General features: G+C 43.9%; 1 protein-coding gene across 2 annotated transcripts in view; it reads right to left on the reverse strand.

Moving 5' to 3' along the window:
* st3gal2 (ST3 beta-galactoside alpha-2,3-sialyltransferase 2) overlaps positions 1-23929 on the reverse strand; it is a 424632-nt gene that overhangs the window by 389317 nt on the left and 11386 nt on the right. The window lies entirely within an intron of this gene.

Genomic DNA, 23929 nt, shown 5'->3' on the forward strand with positions numbered 1-23929 from the left:
GTATAATTAGCCATGCTGAATCATCAGACATCTATAATCCATATTTATGCGTCAAAATGAACCTGGTAGGCCCCTCTGAGCAGTCAAAGCAGCACTGATAGAAAAAAGTACATAAGTTGAAAGGGAAAAACTAACTAGATGAGGGGAGACATTTTTCCCCTACTTTTCTCTCCTCCTCACCTGAAACTGCTGATGGCTTGTTGGGATACACAGCCAAGGGCACAGGCACTTCTGAGGTGCCTCAGCCATGTATCTATTCTTTATGTGTAAGCCTAGAAAGTGTGTGCTAACAGGATATTTGATTGGGGAGGGCACTACTACTGAGCCAGAATCATTCCTCAGCTGATGCCTACACTTTTCCAGCACGAATCACTGGCTAGCAATCAGAACCTTGGCTAATTTTTCCCCTTCTCAACCCAGGAGCACTGAGGCTAATTGTACAGCCCCAACTGCTGCCCCAGCTGAGATCAGTGTGTTAATATTGGTGTAGCTATGCCCATAGTTAATCACAGGAAGTTCCCTGGCTGCTTCTCTCTGACCTTTACATATTTGTATGGTTGACAGCTAAAGGCTGTAATGGCAGGAAATTCAAAGCCCATGTGTTTTGAAGTCTGTAGTCTTTTCTAGTTTGTTACTAACTGAATTTAATAACAAACACAACATGATGTCAGAAACTCTGAAACTACCAGAATGTTTTAAAAAGAGATACAGAAAATAAAGAGATATTTGAAACCAGGAAAAGTTTCCCATAGCACCATACACTTTCAGCTAAATATCTAAACTGATAAAATCCAGACCCTTTACAATTTTTGCTTGACTATATGCAGTTCCGTGTTTCTATGTCAGCCAAAAAGTCATTTTAAAATAGAAGATTAAAAAATTAAGCACCAGGAATACTGTTCAGTTCATATTGCAATCTTATTATTCAAAATGTAACATTCCCAGCTAAACTAGAGATGACTGTCAATCTAGCCAGTGATTGGAAAAACTTAAAAGAACGTGGACAATTAACGAGATTACATCAGGTCCCATTAAACAGTCAAAATATGTCAGACCTGCAACACTAATTACCCTTCTCGACGGAGAGCATTGAAAATAATGACGGTCTTCAGATTAAGACTGACAAGGGCTGATATAGAGCTCTGATATATAAGAAATTTTGGATAGCTCCTGATATAAGACTGTAAATATAGTAGAAAATATGTCAGAAAGAAGAAAAGCTTATCTTAGTTGGGATCAGAGCTGCAGTACATGTAGAGAACCATTTCTTAGCCTAATGTCCAAAGTCCAGAACATCAAACAATCAAACAGCAGCTATATAATGCAGCTGAGGGTAAATGTGACTCCGATGAAGATGACATCCTCTCACTTCAGGTTGCTGGATCTATAGCAGACCAGTATGCAAACAAACTATCTGCCAACATACTCATAAATAACAAACAAGTTATTAATACTACTGTCAGTTACTTCTTTTTAAAGTTATTTTACTGTTCCATCAGTTAACCACCCACCTAAAGCTCTTGGGGATTTTGACATGAACATTACCACAAGATAAAAACAAGTATGAATGGCTTTGAAGTTAAAAACATTACAGTGGAATGTTTTAGTAAAGAAGAAACTCATAATAATGAATAAATGTCATAATAACTGCATATGGACACAACAAATTAACAATGCAAAAAGATTTTTTTCCCAACGAGACTGTATGGTACTCTCTTTACGAGTTGAGGCTTGTAGAAACGCAAGACTCAAAAGCTGGAAGATGACAAGGGAAGAAGCTTCCTTATTTTGTACCCCCGCCACACAATTTTGTCTTCTTAACAATCCTTCTTTGAAGACAGTAACACCTATTAGGGTATAGCAACCATCTGGTGTCTTTTTAAAAAATTTATTCTTGGGATGCGGCGATGCTGGCAAGGCCACATTTATTGCCCATCTCGAGATTCTCTGGTGGGTCTTTTCCTTGAACCTTTGCAATCCTTGTGGTGATGGTGCTCCCACAATGGTGTTAAGTAGAGAATTCCAGAGTATTGGCCCAGCGGCCAAACATGTCCATGTTAGGATGGTGCGTGACTTGGAGGGGAACTTGGAGATGATGGTGTTCCCACAACATTTCTACGCTTTCCTTCTTGGTGGTAGAGGTTGCAGGGGAAGGAGGTGCTGTCAGAGTAATGTTGGTGAGTCGCTGCAGTGCATCCTTTAGATTGTCAATACTGCAGCCACAGTGCGCCAATGATGGAGGGGGTGAATATTGAGTCCAGTAGCAGGGGCGCCGATCAAGTGATCTGTTCTATCCTGGATGGTGTCGAGCTTCCTGAGTGTTGTTGTAGTTCCACCCGTCCAGGCAAATGGGGATTATTCCATCACATTCCTGATTGAGCCCTGTAGATGGTGGAGAAGCTTTATAGGGCTAGGAGCTGAGTCTTTCATCACAGAGTACATGGCCTCTGCCCTGCTTTTGTAACTACGTTGTTGATATGGCTGGTCCAGTTAAGCTTCTAGTGAATGGTGACGCCCCCGCCCCGCCCCACAAAGATGTTGATGATGTGGGACTCGTTGCTGCTGATGCCATTGAAGGTTAGTGGAGTTGTGAATGGAGCTGAACACTGTGAAATCATCAAACAGCCCCACTCTTAAATGTATGATGGAGGGAAGGTCATTGATGAAGCAACCAAAATTGGGTGGGATGAAGAGGCTTCCCTGAGGAACTCCTTCATTGATGTCCTGGGGCCATGATGATTGACTTCCTTTTGTCAGGTATCTAATCCAAGAGATCACTCTTTATACATGAGCCTAATCAGTGATCTTTGGGGGAATCAACAACAATTTGCATTTCTGTAGCACCGTTAACATAGAAGAATGTCCACAGGTGCTTTACAGAAGCATTTGAAAAAAAAGTTGAAAAATTAGGGTGCGTGACGAGTCAGAGGCAGCTTTTAAGGGGTGTCTTAAAAGAGAAGAGGGAGGCGCTGAGGAAGTATTCCAGAAAATGCCCTCCAGTGAGGGGCATGCACAACAGATCAGTAAGAGGAATGGAGAGTTTGGGCAAAGGGGGACTGTAGGAGGGGCTGAAGGAGGTTACAGACACAGGGAAGGGCAAGGCCATGAAGCGGTTTAAATACAATGAGAATTTTAATTCTCAGGAGTTGGGGGATGGATATGATGGATCAGCGGGATTTGATGAGAGAGAGGTATGGCCTATGGGCAGCAGTGGGATAGCACACAGGCGTCAGGTCAATCCTGTCTTTTTTCCACCTCTCATCAATTTTCTCTCCTGACGTCATAGATTCATTCCTGGGCTGCAGGTTCATAGGGGCTTCCATACCATGTGTAAATAGCTGTTATTCAAATGTGAGTTGACCAGTAAATGGCAGTGGTTTATTCAGCAATGGAGGGCATCACAGCCATGCCCAATCCTGTCCTCACTCAATATCCATACACACCCCTTCTTGAAGGGGTCACTGGATAACAATCCAAGGTGGGCACCCTAGCTAACTTTCCATTCTCAAGCCCAGAGACAGAAGCCAACCATAACACCCCATCATCACCTCAGTTGAGACAGGTTAATCTAGCACCAACCAGGGCTAGACCATGTATAGCTCAGTATCACACCAGGGAATTAATTTACCCTCTAAGCTGTCAGTGAAACTCTGCCAGCCTTTATATTGAAGAAGGATTACTCTTGCTTCACTAGATTTCCCAAACTGTGTAGTACCCGAACTACTAATATCTTTCATTAAAACTAGAGGAACTGAGCTTCCAGATCAGATAGGTGGAAAGTTAGCCCAGTTGGTAGCAGTCTTGGCTTGGAGTCAGAAGGTTGTTGGTTAGGTCCACACTATGACTTGAGTTCATAATCTAGGTTGTCACTACAGTGCAATACTGAGGTAGAGTCATTCTTCTTGAGATACTTCTGCCTTTTATTCAAAGAAAATCAGAGAGTTTTCCTGGACAACCTTCTTCCTTCAACCAATACAGTCCCCAATGTTTATATTGGGCTTGTTGGTGCTAACACGATTTGCCTGCTAAAACCAAAAAGTGAAGTAACCAACATTTTTTTTTAAAGAACAAGAAATCTCCACTTAGCAACTGCCTCTCCTAATTGTTAGCAGTTGCATCCAGAATCTCATCACTAAGGTAATCGCACTTTAACGAGGTGCAAACAGCTGTTTGCATCTGCTTGAAGACCCGACTTTGCCCGAAATCAGCAGAGCCTTTTAAATTGACAAGTACAGGGTAAGTACTTGTTGAATTACCCAAAATAGCCGGTGCAGTTCACTCGTTGTAAGCGGCGCCTTTGTAATTGACTCCTATGGTACTGGCAAATGCTTAGCACCATTTGCCCAATGTAGTCGGCTGTCCGCGATAAGCGTGGTCAGTTCCATTCCTATCTATCCAGTCATAGCCAGAGAATCACATGAAATGGCTTCTCTTCTGGCTCCTGCACCGTTACCTCTGGAGTCCTCCAAGGATCTATCCTTGGCCCCCTCCTATTTTTCATCTACATGTTGCCCCTCGGTGACATTATCCGAAAACATGTCAGGTTTCATATGTACGCTGACGACACCCAGCTCCACTCACCCCCATCTCGCTTGACCCCTCTACTGCCTCCGATTTGTCATGTTGCTTTTCAGACATCCAGTATTGGATGAGCAGAAATTTCCAATTAAATATTGGGAAGACCGAAGCCATTGTCTTCGGACCCTGCTTATGTTCCCTCTAATCTTTATCAGCCATGTGCGGAATGAATTTGGGTTTGTGCACCGATATAAAGGCTGTGTGTGCCACCGTAAAAAGAAACAACTTTGAATAGAACATCTTTTTAAAAAACATTATTCAGGGTATATAACAAATGTACAAAATAATGGATAATTGTAACAAGGCGAGCTGACAGGGATTTTTAATTAAACAAAACTGGTTATAGAAATTTCAGAAGTAAACAGTGCCACCAGAGGAATGGGGACATCCTGATTGAGATCCAGAGTCTGTAGATGACAGGCCAGATGATGGAGAAGAGGGTGGCTGTCTCTGGTTCGGATGTTTTTCTCTTCTGTCTCTCCCTCTCTTCCAGTGTTTACATATTTTGTCCAGGTTTACTTCTCTACCGCTTGACAGATGAGATTTGATCCGCATAAGCATATTTTCTTTCAAACCGTTTTGTGATTTCGTTTTTATATTATTCATAAGGCTGAAGCCACGCTCACAATCAGCTCTTGAAACTTGAAACGCGAAATTATTCACTTTGGTAGGAAGAATAGAAAAGCAGAAGTTTTTTTAAAAGGTGAAAGACTAAGAAATGTTGGTAATCAGAGGGATTTGGGTGTCCTTGTACATGAATCACAGAAAGTTAACATGCAGGTACAACAAACAATTAGGAAGGCAAATGATATGTTAGTCTTGATTGAAAGGGAGTGGGAATATAAGAGTAAGGACGTCTTGCTGCAATTATACAGGGCTCTGGTGAGACCACACCTGGAGTACTGTGTACAGTTTTGGTCTCCTTATCTAAGGAAGGATATACTTGCCTTAGAGGCGGTGCAACAAAGGTTCATTAGATTGATTCCTGGGATGAGAGGATTGTCCTATGAGGAGAGATTGAGTAGAATGGGCTTATATTCTCTGGAGTTTAGAAGAATGAGAGATGATCTCATTGAAACATATAAAATTCAGAGAGGGCTTGAAAGGGTAGATGCCGAGAGGCTGTTTCCCCTGGCTGAAGAGTCTGGAACAAGGAGTCACAGTCTCAAGATAAGGGGTCGGACATTTAGGACCGAGATGAGGAAAAATTTCTTCACTGAGGGTTGTGAATATTTGGAATTCTCTACCCCAGAGTGCTGTGGATGCTCAGTCATTGAGTCTATTCAAGAATGAGATCGATAGATTTTTGGAGACTAAGGGAATCAAGGGATACGGGGATAGGGCGGGAAAATGAAGTTGAGGTAGATGATCAGCCATGGTCTTACTGAATGGCGGAGCAGGCTCGTGGGGCCATGTGGCCTACTCCTGCTCCTATTTCTTATGTTCTTATGAGTTCTACGTAATAAAACAGTATATGACTTACTGTAAATCAGTGGTCCTGATAATACGTTCCAACATCCCTATCATTATTTAAAGATACTATTGCGGGAATCCTTAAAAAATACACCTGCTTTTTGAATGAAAAAACACGAAATCACTCAAGTTGTTAGACAGCTTTAAAAAGAATTAAAAGGGGATGTCGGGCTTTTTAAAGAGAGGCGTTTTTTGTTTGCAGAAGTCGCATTTGCGCAGCCCTGTGAGCACTGCCCCTTTAATTAGCAGCTTTGCGGCAGCTGAAGGAGATGGGGGCGTTTCGGAGCTGGAACTGGGCAACCGAGCGTGTGCTCCAGGCTATCGTTCTGGACTGGAGTGCGAATGAGCTCGTGGCTCTTTCTGCAGAAATACAGAGCGCAGCCTCTCTCAAACAGCTGAAGTTGTTCCTTAATGTTTTATTTGATTTTTAAAAAAAAATCAGACATAGAATTTTCCCATTACGTGCGGACTTGGATCTCCTGGCTATTACCACTGTCCCGCTGCGTAGCAGACACAGTACCTACAAGTATCCAGTCCGTCCCAGGTCACCGAGGACCCCTTGCTCGAGTTGTATTGATTCTAACTCAGTCTTTTTTTTGGGTTCCCACCACTGTTTGCAGCCGCCATTTTAACCTGTACATAATTCAGATTGTATGGGAAACCCCCCCACTTCCAGCTGGGACTCCTCGGGACTGCATGTTGAATAAAACAATATTGCATCCTTCTGAGCGGTAGAGGACTTTGTGTTTATTTTTTCAAAAAGTAAAAAGTTAAAAGAAAAGCCGCTCAATTCGATTGGAGAGGCTTCAAGTAAACCGTGCGTTAGCTCCCGAGATTTAAAACGTCTGCAAAAGTCAGAAAAGATGTGTTGAGAGCAATAAATGCACGAACGCCGGGACAGTGCGGATGGAATGATGAATTGCGCGGCACACAACAGACTGCTGCGCGGCCGCGCATGCATGCAGCTTAGAGGGAACAGTGGTCCCTGCCCATTGTCTGAAGCTGAACCAGACTATTCGCAACCTCGGCATCCTATTTGACCCCGAGCTGAGCTTCCAACCCCATATCCTCTCCAGCACCAAGACTGCCTACTTCCACCTCCGTAACATCGCCTGTCTCTGCCCCTGCCTCAGCTCATCTGCTGTTGAAACCCTCATCCATGCTTTTGTTACCTCTGGACTCAACTATTCCAATGATCTTCAGGCCGGCCTCCCACCTTGCATAAACTTGAGCTCATCCAAAACTCTGCTGCCTGTATACTAACTCGCACCAGGTCCCGTTCACCCATCACTGTGCTCACTGACATACATTGGCTCCCGATCTGGCAACAACCTCGATTTTTAAAATTTTCATCCTTGTTTTCAAATCTTTCCATGGCCTCGCCTCTCCCTATCTCTGTAACATCCTTCAGCCCTATAATCGTTTGTGATCTCTGCGTTCCTCCAATTCTGGCCCATTGTGCATCCCCGACTTTCATCACTCCACCATTGGCGGCCGTGCCTTCAGTTGCCTAGCCCCAAGCTCTGGAATTCCCTCCCTAATCCTCTCCACCTCATCGATCAAGCTTTTGATCACCTGAACGAATGTCTCCTTATGTGGCTCGGTGTCAAATTTTGTTTAATAATGCTCCTGTGAAGCACCTTGGGACGTTTTACTACATTAAAGGCACAGTATAAATGCAAATTGATGTTGTTGTAACGGGTGGGAACTGTACTACCAAAAGGCAGGTTAACTGATCACTCATCTCACTGCTGTTCGTGGGAATCTGTCTACATACTAAATATTACGCACTCCAAAAAAAAGTATTTTGAGACATTTCAACTTGATAAGGCACTATATGAATGCATTTTTTTTTAAATCACAAAGGCAGCATGATGACATGTTGGGATACCAATACATACATCAAGGAGGGGAATGGAAGGGATGTAAATCGAATCATCCACTCCATTAAGCTCCTAATTTCAGCCACGCAGCGTGATGAATTGTCAAGTGCGGAAATCATGCATTTCCTGTTGGGAAGGGGAGAAAATTCAGAAAGTCAGCAACCAATGTACTCACATACATCTTTGCAACAATCTAAGAGTGGCACTGGCAGACGCCTGAGCGTAATTTGTTTTTCCTTTCTGCCTCAACTAGTGCATGGATCAGCAAAATTAGAGTGAGGGGAAGGAGAAAGCAAGTTTAAAAAAAGAAAACAGGTCACTCAGCTATTACAACATCCAGTGGAATAGTTTCCATGAAACAAGGAAGCCCAACTATCTGGGCAATAAAATCTGAGATATATATTCTGCATTCTGAACACTCAGTGGTGTAAATAGCATATCTCGCATTTTGGTATCAATACATTAAAGGAAAAAAAAATCACTTATGCCAATGCACTTTAATGTTATATACGGCATCCTTCCTCTTAATTCAGCACCTCAAGTTCCACTGCCACTACCACCAACGGTGATAAGCTTGAAGCTTCCAGTGTTTCACCCGAGTGTTATATGGCTCAAAATACTCTGAATTACTCGTGGGTGCAGGTCCAATACATGTGGTGGTAGGCATGAGCAATTTAAGACTAATGCACAAAACAAGAATTTGTACAACATTGAAGTGTGTTGGTTTACGTGTGATTTTTTTTCTCTGAAATGTAACTCATGCATTAAATAAGCTGAGCAATATCACCAATGGTGCATTTTGTTTGGATTTATCAGATGTCAAATAGTGCTAGCGAGAAAGGAATAGAAGGATATATTGATGGGGTGAGATTAAGTAAGGTGGGAGGAGGCTCATGTGGAGCAAAAACATCAGCACTGACTTGTTGGGCCAAATGGCCTGTTTCTGTGCTGTAAATTCTATGTAAAGCATTTTGAACTGCATAACACTGGGCTACAGTCTTGGTCTGCCACTGGTAGTGGTGGGAGCAATTGGAAGTATTGAATTAAGAAACGTATCCTAATGTTGAAGTGTATTGATTTAAATGTAATTTTTTGATGATGTATTGGCACCAACATGCTAAATAAATCTAATCAAAGCCCTGCATAAGATTCTCTGCAAATTCAAGCAATGCTTCTACAATGGATGTGACCAGTATGATACACAGACGCCAATCTGCATTAAATGCTGGGAGAGCACAATGAAGGCACAAGCAGTCAGATTCGCTGCTGCCGATGGATAGATCTGGTTCATAGCAGTGCACTTTCACATTACAATCAGCAGATTCAAATTCGTCCCACTCCAGGGAGACGCAATGACTGATGGGGCAGCTCCCCGAGGCATAGGGAATTTCAATCCACTGACTTATTCAATTTTGTTTATCTACAATGACATTTTTGAATTTAAATGATTGAAAGTTTGAAAGGAATGCCCTCTCAGTGAGTGAGTGCCCATCCCAAGGGCCTGAGGCAGGCTCTGTTGAGCAGTGACTGGCCTGTAGAGGATAGAATCTGGGAGGCAGCTTGGCCACGGCAGATATGGCAGCAGAGTGCAGTGCAAAACATTGTAAAAGTTAGGCAAGTGCACAAGTCCCAGCTGCAACTGTCTACTTCTCTGCTATTTTTGCTCTTTTGGGAAAGAAATTTTTTAAAAATCTTCACATAAAAAAAACGGTTTGCAGGAGAGTGATTTACCGAGCTACGCAGCCAAGCAGCTTTAAACTTCAGTACCAAGTGAGATCTATAAGAAACATCTGCCCACCCGCTGTTATGGTTGTTGCCTCATTATCTCCAGCGCGAAAAGGTACTGAGGTTTTACCTGAAAATTAGATAGAGCAGAGTGTACGGGTTGTTCATATGTTAATTATTTGTGCAAGTGCAAAATGCAGTCTGCCATGACAGAGAGTAACTAAGTCATTCTGCTTTTGCACTTTCTTGCTTTCATTCCTGAACTTGGGATTCAGTTGGATAGATGGAGGAGGGCTGGACCATAAACAACTGGAGGAGACTGCACCCGAGGTCAGTGATGTTCATGAGATCTGAATGGGGTGAATCAGGACATGCAGGAGGAAGTCCGTAAGACCATAAGAGATAGGAGCAGGAGTAGGCCATTTAGCCCTTTGAGCCGGCTCCGCCATTTAATGAGATCATGGCTGATCTGATTTTTACCTCAACTCCATTTTCCCGCCTTTTCCCCATTTAAAAAAAAATTTGTTCATGGGATGTGGGCGTCGCTGGCAAGGCCAGCATTTATTGCCCATCCCTAATTGCCCTTGAGAAGGTGGTGGTGAGCCGCCTTCTTGAACTGCTGCAGTCAGTGTGGTGAAGGTTCTCCCACAGTGCTGTTAGGTAGGAGTTCCAGGATTTTGACCCAGCGATGATGAAGGAACAGCGATATATTTCCAAGTCGGGATGGTGAGTGATTTGGAGGGGAACGTGCAGGTGGTGTTGTTCCCATGTACCTGCTGCTCTTGTCCTTCTTGGTGGTAGAGGTCGCGGGTTTGGGAGGTGCTGTCGAAGAAGCCTTGGCGAGTTGCTGCAGTGCATCCTGTGGATGGTACACACTGCAGCCACGGTGCGCCGGTGGTGAAGGGAGCGAATATTTAGGGCGGTGGATGGAGTGCCAATCAAGCAGGCTGCTTTGTCCTGGAGGGAGTGCAACGATGGTTTACCTGACTGATTCCTGGGATGGCAGGACTGAAGTATGATGAGAGATTGGGTCGACTAGGCCCATATTCACTAGAGTTTAGAAGAATGAGAGGTGATCGCATCGAAACATATAAAATTCTAACAGGACTGGACAGGCTAGATGCAGGGAGGATGTTCCCGATGGCTGGGGAGTCCAGAACCAGGGGTCACAGTCTCAGGATACGGGGTATGTCATTTAGAACCGAGATGAGAAGAAATTTATTCACTCAGAGGGTGGTGAACCTGCGGAATTCTCTACCACAGAAGACAGTGAAGGCCAAGTCATTAGATGTATTCAAGAAGGCGATAGATATATTTCTTAATGCTAAAGGGATCAAGGGATATGGGGAAAAAGCGGGGACAGGGTACTGAGTTAGACGATCAGCCATGATCATTTTGAATGGTGGAGCAGGCCCGAAGGGCCGAATGGCCTACTCTTGCTCCTATTTTCCATGTTTCTATAGTCATTGCCTGGCACGAATGTTACTTGCCACTTATCAGCCCAAGCCTGGATGTTGTCCAGGTCTTGCTGCATGCAGGCACGGACTGCTTCATTAACTGAGTGGGTGCGAATGGAACTGAAAACTGTGCAATCATCAGCGAACATTCCCATTTAAGACCTTATGATGGAGGAAGGTCATTGATGAAGCAGCTGAAGATAGTTGGGCCTAGGACACTGCCCTGAGCAATGTCCTGGGGCTGAGATGATTGGCCTCCAACAACCACTACCATCTTCCTTTGTGCTAGGTATGATTCCAGCCACTGGAGAGTTTTCCCCCTGATTCCCATTGACTTCAATTTTACTAGGGCTCCTTGGTGCCACACTCGGTCAAATGCTGCCTTGATATCAAGGGCAGTCACTCTCACCTCACCTCTGGAATTCAGCTCTTTTGTCCATGTTTGGACCAAGGCTGTAATGAGGTCTGGAGCCGAATGGTCCTGGCGGAACTCAAACTGAGCATCGGTGAGCAGGTTATTGGTGAGTAAGTGCCGCTTGATGGAGGGTGTCTTCGACAGTGCTATCACTTTGCTGATGATTGAGAGTAGACTGATGGGGCGGTAATTGGCCGGATTGGATTTGTCCTGCTTTTTGTGGACAGGACAGACCTGGGCAATTTTCCACATTGTCTGCTAGATGCCAATGGAACAGTGTGCCTGGAGGCGCGCGGCTAGTTCTGGAGCACAAGTCTTCAGCACCACAGCTGGGATGTTGTCGAGGCCCATAGCCTTTCTTGTTTCCAGTGCACTCAGCAAATTCTTGATATCACGTGGAGTGAATCGAAATGGCTGAAGACTGGCTTCTGTGATGGTGGGGATATCAGGAGGAGGCCAAGATAGATCATCCACTTGGCACTTTGGGCTGAAGATGGTTGCAAGCGCTTCAGCCATGTCTTTTGCACTCATGTGCTAGACTCCGCCATCACTGAGGATGGGGATGTTTACAGAGCCTCCTCCTCCTGTTAGTTGTTTAATTGTCCATCACCATTCACGACTGGATGTGGCAGGACTGCAGAGCTTTGATCTGATCCATTGGTATCCTTTGACTCCCTTACTGATCAAAAATTTGTCTAACTCAGCCTTGAATGTATTCAATAACTCAGCCTCCACAGCTTTTTAGGGTAAAGAATTCCAAAGGTTCACGACCCTCTGGGAGAAGAAATTCCTCCTCATTTCCGTCTTAAACGGGCGACCGCTTATTCTGAGACTATGCCCCCTAGTTTTAGATTCCCCCATGAGGGGTAACATCTTCTCAGCATCCACCCTATCAAGTCCCCTCAGAATCTTATATGCTTCAATAAAGATCTCTTCTCATTCTTCTAAACTCCAATGAGAATAGACCTAACCTGTTCAATCTTTCCTCATAAGACAACCCTTCCATACCCAGAATCAACCTAGTGAACCTTCTCTGAACTGCCTCCAATGCAAATATATCCTTCCTTAAATAAGGGCACCAGAACTGTACGCAGTACTCCAGGTGTGGTCTCACCAGTACCCTGTACAGTTGTAGCATGACTTCCTTGCTGTTATACTCCATCCCCCTAGGCCAATATTCTGTTTGCCTTCCGGATTACCTGCTGCACCTGTATGTTGACTTTTTGTGTTTCATGTATGAGGACACCCAGATCCCTCTGTACCGCAGCATTTTGTAGTATTTCTCCATTCAAATAATATTTTCCTTTTTTACTTTTCCTTCCAAAGTGGATGACTTCATATTTTCCCACATTATTTTCCATCTGCCAAATATTTGCCCATTCACTTAACCTGTCAATATCCCTTTGCAGACACTTTGTGTCCTCATCGCAACTTGCTTTTCCACCTATCTTTGTATCATCGGCAAATTTGGCCACAAGATACTCTGTTCCTTCATCCAAGTCATTGATATATATTGTAAATAGTTGAGGCCCCAGCACTGATCCCTGCAGCACCCCACTAGTTACAGATTGCCATTTTGAAAATTACCCTTTTATCCCAACTCTTTGTTTTCTGTTAGTTAGCCAATCCTCTATCCACACCAGTAAAATACCCCCAACACCATGAGCTCTTATGGTGTTGGGGGTAATAAGTCATGGAGCAACTGGAAGATTGGGTTTATCAAATTATCAATCATTTTGTGATTTTATTTCCTGAACAGTTTAATTTTATAGTATGTTTAATAGGTTAGAAACTTTATTTTAGGGGAATATAATGGGGTCGGTGAGGACCCGTCATGATGGTTGTATCTCAGAAATGGGTTTTTGCTGTAATGTGATTTGGGAGTATTTTTTTAGTGGATCAGGATTGGGAAGTTTCTTTTGAGGGGAGAATGATTTTATGCAATATCTTTAGTGAGATAACGAAAATAGAAAATGTTCAATTAAAATGCATAAAAATGTATATTACACACAGTTAATAAGAAAAACTGACAGGCACTCATACCTTTCGCTGCAGACACTACATTTTTTTTTATTAGCTAGGTACAAAGCACGAAAATAACTCATTCTTTTTATAAATAATTTTAATAAACTTGTGGATCTTCTATCATGTTGCTGACAGGAAGTCGGAGGAGTGGGCCCGTCCAACAGTTAAGTGGCAGCACGGATTATCAAGAGCAGGCCATAAGGGAGCGGAGACCGCACCAAGAGATCAGGCAATGGGTCGGGCAGTGAAGATTCCCCAGAGTGTGGCGCAGAGGCTGTATGGGAACAGAACATGGGGGGCATCTAAATAACGCGCTGAGGAGTAGGAGCAGGGTGGCCAGCAGGACCTGTCTGTCTAGAGTGGGCGGCAGTAGGATTTCCCTGAAAGAGGCTGGGAAAGAAGAAAAATAGCAGAGTGTTTAAACAGATCAACAAGTCTGCAAAAGAAAGTTTCAATCATAAATGTGGACGCAGAAATTTATAAAGGAAACAGAAAGTTCATGCAGATGGAAGATTCTAAATATCTATCATATTTTAAAAAGATCCCCCATCCCACTTGGTCAGGGTTTTTGTTCATCAATTCCCCTCTTGCCACTGAGCGAGTTATCGGCTCCCGACCCCTCCCCAATTGAGCTAGATTTTGGTACCCTCTTTCCCACTGTACAAACCCCTCCCACCCTTGATGAGCAAGTTTCATCCGATCCACTCCTGCCTCACCCCACCCAAACATCCATTAGCTGTATTTCCCATTCAAATCCACCCACTGGCAGTCAATCCCTTCCTCTCCAAACCCCCTCCCAACCTGGCTGCAGTTGCCCCTCACAGACTTCAGCTGCCACGTTTCATTTCTCATTTTGCAGTAACCCCCCCCTTCCCCCCCACCCCACGCTCTATTTCTCCTCTCCTGATGGCCGGCTTTTCCAAACCTCAATCCTCCTACCCCTGCTGATCTGAATTTCCCTTCCTCGGCACACTCTTTCTTTTCTTTGTTCCCTCTTTTCCCACTGTCTTCTCCCTCCCCTCCCACTCCCCCTTTCCAACTCCCCACCACCCCTTCCTTTTTGCCTCCCCCTCCCCGGCTCTCCCACCATGGTTCTGTGATCCGCCCCCTTCTAATCCAGCTTGACTTGAAAAATTCAAATTGGTCTTGACTACTCATGTGAAACATCATGGGAGATCAACTAGTAAATTTAAATAAATGCCAGACTTGCTGGAAATAAAGCTTTGTCAATTTTTTTCAAAGTCTTTTGGAAAAAGCAAGGAAACGCTCAAACGCCCACAGGATGAGTGTACATATCTCTTTACCAAGTGTCACTCTTGCTTCTGAGTTAGAAGGTCATAGGTTCAAGCTCCATTCCAGGAACATAATCTAGTCTGACACTGCACTGTAGTATTGAGGGAGTACTGTCTTTTTTTATTATTCATTCATGGGATGTGGGCGTCGCCGGCAAGGCCAGCATTTACTGCCCATCACTAATTGCCCTTGAGAAGGTGGTGGTGAGCTGCCTTCTTGAACCGCTGCATTCTGTGTGGTGAAGGTTCTCCCACAGTGCTGTTAGGAAGGGAGTTCCAGGATTTTGACCCAGCGACGATGAAGGAACAGCGATATATTTCCAAGTTGGGATGGTGAGAGACTTGGAGGGGAACGTGCAGGCGGTGTTGTTCCCATGTGCCTGCTGCCCTTGTCCTTCTAGGTGGTAGTGATCGGGAGGTGTTGTCGAAGAAGCCTTGGCGAGTTGCTGCAGTGCATCCTGTGGATGGTACACACTGCAGATGGTGAAGGGAGTGAATGTTTAGGGTGGTGGATGGGGTGCCAATCAAGCGGGCTGCTTTGTCCTGGATGGTGTCGAGCTTCTTGAGTGTTGTTGGAGCTGCACTCATCCAGGCAAGTGGAAAGTATTCCATCACACTCCTGACTTGTGCCTTGTAGATGATGGAAAGGCTTTGGGGAGTCAGGGGGTGAGTCACTCGCCGCAGAATACCCAGCCTCTGACCTGCTCTTGTAGCCACAGTATTTATGTGGCTGGCCCAGTTAAGTTTCTGGTCATTGGTGACCCCCAGGATGTTGATGGTGGGGGATTCGGTGATGGTAATGCCGTTAAATGTCAAGGGGAGGTGGTTAGATTCTCTCTTGTTGGAGATGGTCATTGCCTGGCACTTGACGAATGTTATTTGCCACTTATGAGCCCAAGCCTGGATGTTGTCCAGGTCTTGCTGTATGCGGGCACGGACTGCTTCATTATCTGAGGGGTTGCGAATGGAACTGAACACTGTGCAATCATCAGCGAACATCCCCATTTCTGACCTTATGATGGGGGGAAGGTCATTGATGAAGCAGCTGAAGATGGTTGGGCCTAGGATACTGCCCTGAGGAACTCCTGCAGCAATGTCCTGGGGCTGAGATGATTGGCCTCCAACAACCACTACCATGTCTGTTGGATGTGATGTTAAACCAAGGTCCATTTGCCTGTCCAAGTGGATGTAAAAAACCTTATGGTACTGAAGTAATGCTACATTATTGGAAGGTGCCATCTTTTGGATAAGAAGTTACACCAAGCCTGTCCAGGTGGACATTGAAAAAAAGCCATGGCAGTATTTGAAGAGCAGAGGAGTTCTCTTGGTGGCGTAGCTAATATTTATGCCTCAACCAATACCATGTAACAGATCAACTTGTCATTTATCTCATCGCTATGCACAAATTGGCTGTTATAATGTAGGCAGATGCAGCAATGACTACACTTGTAAAATAATTCATTGGCTGGACTTCAGGCCACAACGACGGCAAAATTTGATAAGGTTTTGCACAAGCGATTAGCAAAAATGAAAGCGCGCAGAATTGGAAGTAACCTTGTGAAATGGGTTGGTAATTGGTTGGAAAGTAGAATGTAAGTGTGGTCTCAGCTTTTCACCATATATATTAATGACTTGGATGAAGTAATAGAGAGCTGTACATCCAAGTTTGCAAATGATACCAAGATAGGAGGTACAGTAAATTGTGTGGATGGGGGCAGGAAGTTACAAAGGGACATAGACAGACTAAGTGATGGGGCAAAACTGTGGCAGATGGAGTTCAATGTGGGGAAGTGTGAGGTCAAATCCGAGAACCACAAATCAGAATATTTCCTTAATGGTGAAAGATTAGGAACTGTGGAGGAGCAAAGAGATTTGGGACAAGATCAAAAAAAGTTAGTGCACAGGTACAAAAGGTAATCAAAAAAGCTAATGGAATGTTTCCCTTTATCACAAGAGGATTGGAATACAAGTAAGTAAGTTATGCTTCAGTTGTACAGAGCCTTGGTCAGACCTTATCTGGAGTACTATGATCAGTTTTGGGCACTGAACCTCAGAAAGGATATATTGGCCTTGGAGGGGGTATAGTGCAGATTCACCAGAGTTATACTAGAGTTTAAAGGGTTAAATTATGAGGCCAGATTGCACAGACGTGGTTTGCATTCCCTTGCATTTAGAAGGTTTAGGGGTCATCAAATCGAGGTCTATAAAATGATAAAAGGATTCAATAGGATAGATGCAAAGAAATTATTTCCTCTGGTGGTGAAATCCAGAGCAAGGGGGCATAACCTCAAAATTAGAGCTAGGCCATTTAGGAGTGAAATCAGGGAAAACTTTTTCACACAAAAGGGTAGTGGAAATCTGGACCTCTCTCCCTAAAAGGCTGTGGGTGCGGTCGTTGCCATCTATGGGGCTTATCTATAAGAGGACGTTGCTGCTACTAGTTTCTTCCAAACATTATGGTTTAGGGCTCTCGCTTGTGCCTCATTGGCAGTAAGGCCCATGCTGTTAAGGAGTTAAGTTGTGATCCTACCTTGTTCTGGGTCTGCCTCGTGGCCTCTCCCATGTTGGTGGTGGCTTGGTGGTGAATGCTCTGGTAGAGTCAGACGCAGGGTGGTACATGAGGTGTCCATACCAGAGAAGTTGATAACAATTAACCAACGCTAACAGCTGTGCTTGATTAGTCAGGTTGCATACAGTCTCATTTAAAATTTTGTCTTGAAGCTGAACCTACAGTAATGAATGAAACGATCTAGAACCGAATCCATCGATTTGCCTATTCATTACTTTGGTGCATACTCACGTTTCAGAGCCATATTTATGTATCCTTCCTGAGGTGCGTTGCCCAGAACTGAACACAGTGCTCCAGATGCGTTCCAACCAGAACTTTATACAACTTTGGCATAACTTCCACCCCTTTGGTTTCCAGCCCCTTTGAGATAAAGGCTAACATTCGGTTAGCCTTTTAAATTTTTTTTTGTACCTGTCCACTGGCTTTTAGTGATTTCTGTACATGGGCCCCTAAATCTCTACTCCTCCACAGCTCACTATTTTCTAAATGGCGAGAAACTCTCTGATTTATCTTTCTTAGGTCCAAAGTGGATGACCTCACACTTCCCCACATTGAACTCCATCTGCTTCAGTTTTGCCCACTCACTTAATCTTTCAGTGTCCCTTTGCAACTTTCTGCTCCCATCTACACTACTCATGATGCCACCTAACTTAGTGTCATCTGCAAACTTGGATATATAGCTCTCTATTTCATCATCAAAGTCATTGATAATTATAGTGAAAAGCTGAGGCCCCGGTACAGATCCCTGGGATCACCACTAGTCATATCCTGCCATTTGAAGTATGTACCCATTATCCATACTCTCTGGGGGGAAAAAATTGGATAGGGGCCGTTTTTGGGCACAGGTAGCGTGATGCGCTATTACCCCGCGCCCAATGGCCCCTGCACAGGCAGGATGCAAGTTTCAGCCCACCCAAGGACTTACCTGCAATCAGCGTTCCATTCAAGGCCTTGCACGTGGAATCAATGCAATTCCCACTTTCCACCATCAGGGGAGCTTAATATCTTAAAGAGAGGATGTTTCTTAGAAATCTCATAAAGGTAGCCGTCATTCGCTGAATATAACAATCTACTGTCTGCATGGAATCTGAACGGAGCTCAGACATCGCACACGTAAAACAGAGATGCAGGTCCCATCCCTACGTTTACACACTGATGAGTTATGTTAAAATGTTGAATAAAGGTTGCACACTACTACATCCCACATCCTCCAATCTGCTCGCCAGACCTCACCAATCTGAGTTTGTACCAGGCCTGCGAGAGTGTGTGCACCAAGGTTCTCTGCTGGTGCGCCAGAGGCCTTGGTGCAAGAGCTGGACAGAAAGAGGGACATCCTATATCCGCAGTGGGGGGGGGCGCCAAGAGGCCCTCCAGTCACATACCCAAAAGTCAGTGGGAGGCAGTAGGGGACAAAGTCAATGCCAGGCGCACAGCCTCATGAAGATGGATGCAGTGCAGGAAGAAGTTCAATGCTTTGACATGAATGGTCAAGGTGACTGAGGTCAACTGTCAGGTGGTGACACCACGCACTACACCCCCCCCCCAATCACCCACATACCAACAAACTCTTTCCATCAGTACTCAAATCTTTCAACCAAATGCTTCCTCTCACCTTACACATTACCACTGTTGCAAACCTCCAACCCACAACTTACAGGCCACACACACTGGCAGGTATTCATACATGACAGGCACAACATCCAAACACACGTCCCGCTTTCTTGTGGGAGAAGGTAGCGCATATCAAGAGGCAGCCCCTCGAGCCTGTTCCACCATTCAATGAGATCATGGTGGACCTGTGACCTCACTCCATATACCCACCTTAGCCCCATATCCCTTAATACCCTTGGTTCACAGAAATCTATCAATCTCAGATTTAGAATTCACAATTGAGCTAGCATCAACTGCCGTTTGCAGAAGAGCTTCCTAAGCTTCTCCCAACTTTTGTGTGTAGAAGCATTTCCGAACTTCACTCCTGCACGTCCTGGCTCTAAATGTTCAGTTATGTCCCTGCGTCCTTGTATTCAAGTGTAGGAGACCTCTAAAAACAGTTGTAACTGTCTGGGCAGCCAGAAGCAATAATCCAGCCACTAACCTGCAAATCCTACATGGTCCCTTTAAATAACGCTGGTAGGAGGTCCTCCAGGCACTCTAAGACACGATCAGATGGTCGGGGTTAAGACTGTGCGTTGAGTTGATCGTTAGGTCCCACAATGGTGTCTATCACTTTAAATCAGCGTTGCGCACTGATTGAAGCTTTTCTCCCTACTTTACATGATTCCAGCGTTCGTTATCTGCGCCTGCGCTAACCCCTATACCAAGATGGTGTCCGGCACATGTCACACTGGAAACGTGCGTGCGCATCCAAGACGCCATCTTGGATGTCAGAGACGCCGTGAAGCGCCGAAACAACAGGCGCTACACGGCCCAATTTAGCGCTCTCTGTCTCCTACCTCGTAACCAATTCCCTACCCATGTCAATAGGTTGCCTCCAATTCCATGAGCTTTAATTTTAACTAACGGTCTCTTATTTGGAACCTTATCGAATGCCTTCAGGCAGCACATATAAACCACATCCATAGACACTCCCCTGTCTACTACTTTAGTTACTTCCTCAAAAAATTCAATTAGGTTCATTAGACATGACCTACCCTTTACAAATCCATGTTGGCTCTCTCTAGTCAGCTCAAATTTCTCTAAGTACTCAGTCACTCGTCCTTAATTATAGATTCCAATAACTTCCCCACAACAGAGCGTTAAGCACAGAGCTTGGTAAGAGTTAGGTGAATCTGCTAAACGGGGTGACTTGTTAGACAGAGTGACGATGGGAATGTGGTGAGAATGGGAATTTGGTGCACAGCGGGAAGGAGGTGCTAAGTAATTTAAACCAAGGGGCAACAGTAAATAAATAAATATATAAGTATGCAAAGTAATTAATTAGATCTAAGGAGATAAAATTAAAATTAACTAAGTAAAGGATACCAACATTAAAGGGCTCCGAATTGCATTAAATAAAATTCTGGTCTACATAAATAATAAATAGGAGTACGGGGATACTAAACTAAAAATACACACACATATAACATAAGCGACATAATTGGTTTAAATTATTAACGTATATATATGTAGATAGACTTTAAACAAAATTATGGGACAACTGATACCTGTTGCCTGCAATTCCTGTGCCATGTGGGAACACCAGGACGTATCATGTGTCCTGGATAATCACGTGTGCAGGAAGCGCCTCCAGTTCCACGAACTCAAACTCAGAGTTTCTGAGCTTGAGGGGTGGTTGAAGTCACTGCAGTGCATACAGGAGGCTGAGAATTTCCTGGAGCACACATTCCAGGAGGTGGTCACCCCGCAGCTACAGAGAGTTCAGGAGGATAGTAAGTGGGTGGCCATCCGGCAGTGCAGGAATCCTCCGCGAATTTTCAGTGCTGGCCTATGGGGTAAAAGCAGGGGAGTGGGACTAATTGGATAGCTCTTTCAAAGAGCCGGCGCAGGCACGATGGGCCAAATGGCCTCCCTCTGTGTATCTATGATTCTATGTACAGGTTCAAACGGCTGAATGACCTACTCCTGTTCCGGTGTTCCTATGAAATCTGTGGGCACTGAGATAAAGGTTAAATCATCAGATAGAAGCACAAAAAGAGAGACAAGCAACAGAAAGAAAGGTAAAAAGATCAGGAAGATTCAAACATTTCAAAAAGAAACAAGATTTCTAAGAGGAAGAAAGAGACAAAGACATAGAGCTCGCAGCGACACAATTAAGACACAAACATCAGGTGAGCAGAGGACTCAGTAAGCAATGCCATGAGAGGTCTACTAGAATTATCTATAGATGTGCAATACCACATCCATACAGAATGTAGACCCCAGAAAAGACACGTATACCCAGCACACAGAACATTTTTATTCCATCAGTCTGGGCCAAATTTGAACTCAAGTCTCTAAGGTGTAAACTAAGCGTTTGACACTGGGTAATGCGGTGTGTGGCAAAGTATACGATCTTGTCGTATTAGTTAAACTGTAACCACACCTGCAACTTATCTATTATCCTCCATTTATACTTGCTGTAGTTAATGAATTGTTGTAATAAGAATGCAAAACCAGAAGTGGAATGCAAAAGAAATTAATCTGAAAAACCAATTATTAAATACATCTATTTTTTCGATATAATTGAATCTTTAAACCATGGGACTATTTAATAAAAGAGGCATGACTGCAGGAAGGAAAACTCAACTTACACCTACTGAACTATATTCCCAATTCAAGTGGTCAACTTCACACTTTATATTGGGTTGCTATATTTCTCTGTTGTGCAAAAGTAACGAAACATGCAACTTGTCATTCAAAGTAACAGACACTACTACTCAGAGGCAGAAAGTTTCCATACTGTTATTCTCCTTATAGATCCTCTGCAAATAATGTTTTACACAAAGGGCTTCAAAATTTGCATTACCTCTTCATTGTTATCTCCTTTTATTCTGCAAACACATCTCAGCATCAACCGGACAATGCTGCCACGAGTCCAGAGCTCATATTTTCTCATTGATCCTATCTGAAGATTGCCAACACTTGGAAGACTTTTCTAAAATTACACTTATATTTGTTGGTTGAATTTCCAGCTTTTCCTGCACCCTCCTTGGTTCAGGAAAACCTTCTCCCAAGCCAATGCCTTTGACACAGCTCATGGTCTATATGTTAACTTGCTCTTCAATTGTTCCTTTCTTGTTTTTGTTTTAAATGGTCGGGGTGGAGGGCGGGTGGACAGAAGAGATGACAGAAGTTGCCTACTCCCAACTGAGATCGATAAGCTGCTTGATCTGCACCAAGTATCTCAGGTTAGCATATATCCTAGCTTTACTTACATTGAAACTACAGAACAGAAACAAGCCATTCGGCGCAACAGGTCTATACCGGTGTTTATGTTCCACACGAGCCTCCTCCCTCTCTACTTCATCTACCCCTATCAGCATACCCATCTGTTCCTTTCTCCCTCGTGTTTATCTAGTTTCCCTTTAAATGCATCCATGCTATTTGCCTCAACTACTCCTTGTGGTAGCGAGTTACACATTCTAACCACTCTTTGGGTAAAGAAGTTTCTCCTGAATTCCCTATTGGATTTATTAGTGACTATTTTATATTTATGACCTCTAGTTTTGAACTCCCCCACAAATGGAAACATTTTCTCCATGTCTATCCTATCAAACCCTTTCATTATCTTAAAGACCTCGATCAGGTTACCGCTCAGACTTCTCTTTTCTAGAGAAAAGAGCCTCAGCCTTTTCAGCCTTTCCTGATAAGGATATCTTCTCAGTTCTGGTATCATTCCTGTGATCTTTTTTGCACCCACTCCAATGCCTCTATATCCGTTGGAGACCAGAACTGTACACAGCATTATCTCAGCATTTGAAGTTAAAACACTGGAACTAGCAAGTAAATGCTAGTTTCTTAACATGGTAAAATACAGAAAATAATGAAACATATTTTTAATTCAGAATGAAGAATGTTGGAAACTCTACAAATTCAGGAAACTGTGAGAATCACATTCAGAGTGCTGGCTGGCTGGTATGGGAAATGGAAAAGGGAAAAATGTCACACGTGCAGTAGACTGTGCTCTTGAGGTTGGGGAAGGGCAAAAACAGCTTTATTTTGCATCCACTCATGCTTTACCAGACTTGGAGATAAAACCTAATGTTGACAGTGGGTACCAGTGTTCCATTCTCCAGAACCGATATCCACCACCTTGATGAGCACATAATACTATGTAATTAAAAAATACATAAAACTCTATCTCTATCACCCTTTGGAAAAAGTGAAGCAATAAATAACTAGCAATACTTATAGAATCATAGAATGGTTACAGCACAGAAGGAGGCTATTTGGCCCGTTGAGCCCATGCCGGCTCTCTGCAAGAGCAATCCAGCTAGTCCCACTCCCCCGCCCTATCCTCGTAGCCCTGCAAATTTTTTCCCTTCAAGTACTTGTCCAATTCCCTTTTGAAAGTCACGATTGAATCTGCCTCCACCACCCTTTCACACAGCGCATTCCAGATCGTAACCACTCGCTGCATAAAAAAGTTTCTCCTCATGTTGCCTTTGGTTCTTTTGCCAATTACCTTAAATCTGTGTTCTCTGGGTCTCGATCCTTCCGCCAATGGGAACAGTTTCTCTCTATCTACTCTGTCTAGACCCCTCATGATTTTGAACACCTCTATCAAATCTCCTCTCAACCATCTCTGTTCCAAGGAGAACAATCCCAGCTTCTCCAGTCTATCCAAATAACTGAAGTCCCTCATCCCTGGAACCATTCTAGTAAATCTTTTCTGCACCCTCTCTGAGGCGTTCACATCCTTCTTAAAGTGCGCCATCCACAATTGGACACAATACTCCAGTTGTGGCCAAACTAGTGTTTTATAAAGGCTCATCATGACTTCCTTGCTTTTGTACTCTATGCCTCTATTTATAAAGCCCAAGATCCCGTTTGCTTTTTTAACCACTTTCTCA

This window comes from Heptranchias perlo, chromosome 16, assembly GCF_035084215.1.
Source record: "Heptranchias perlo isolate sHepPer1 chromosome 16, sHepPer1.hap1, whole genome shotgun sequence".
Lineage (NCBI taxonomy): Eukaryota > Metazoa > Chordata > Chondrichthyes > Hexanchiformes > Hexanchidae > Heptranchias > Heptranchias perlo.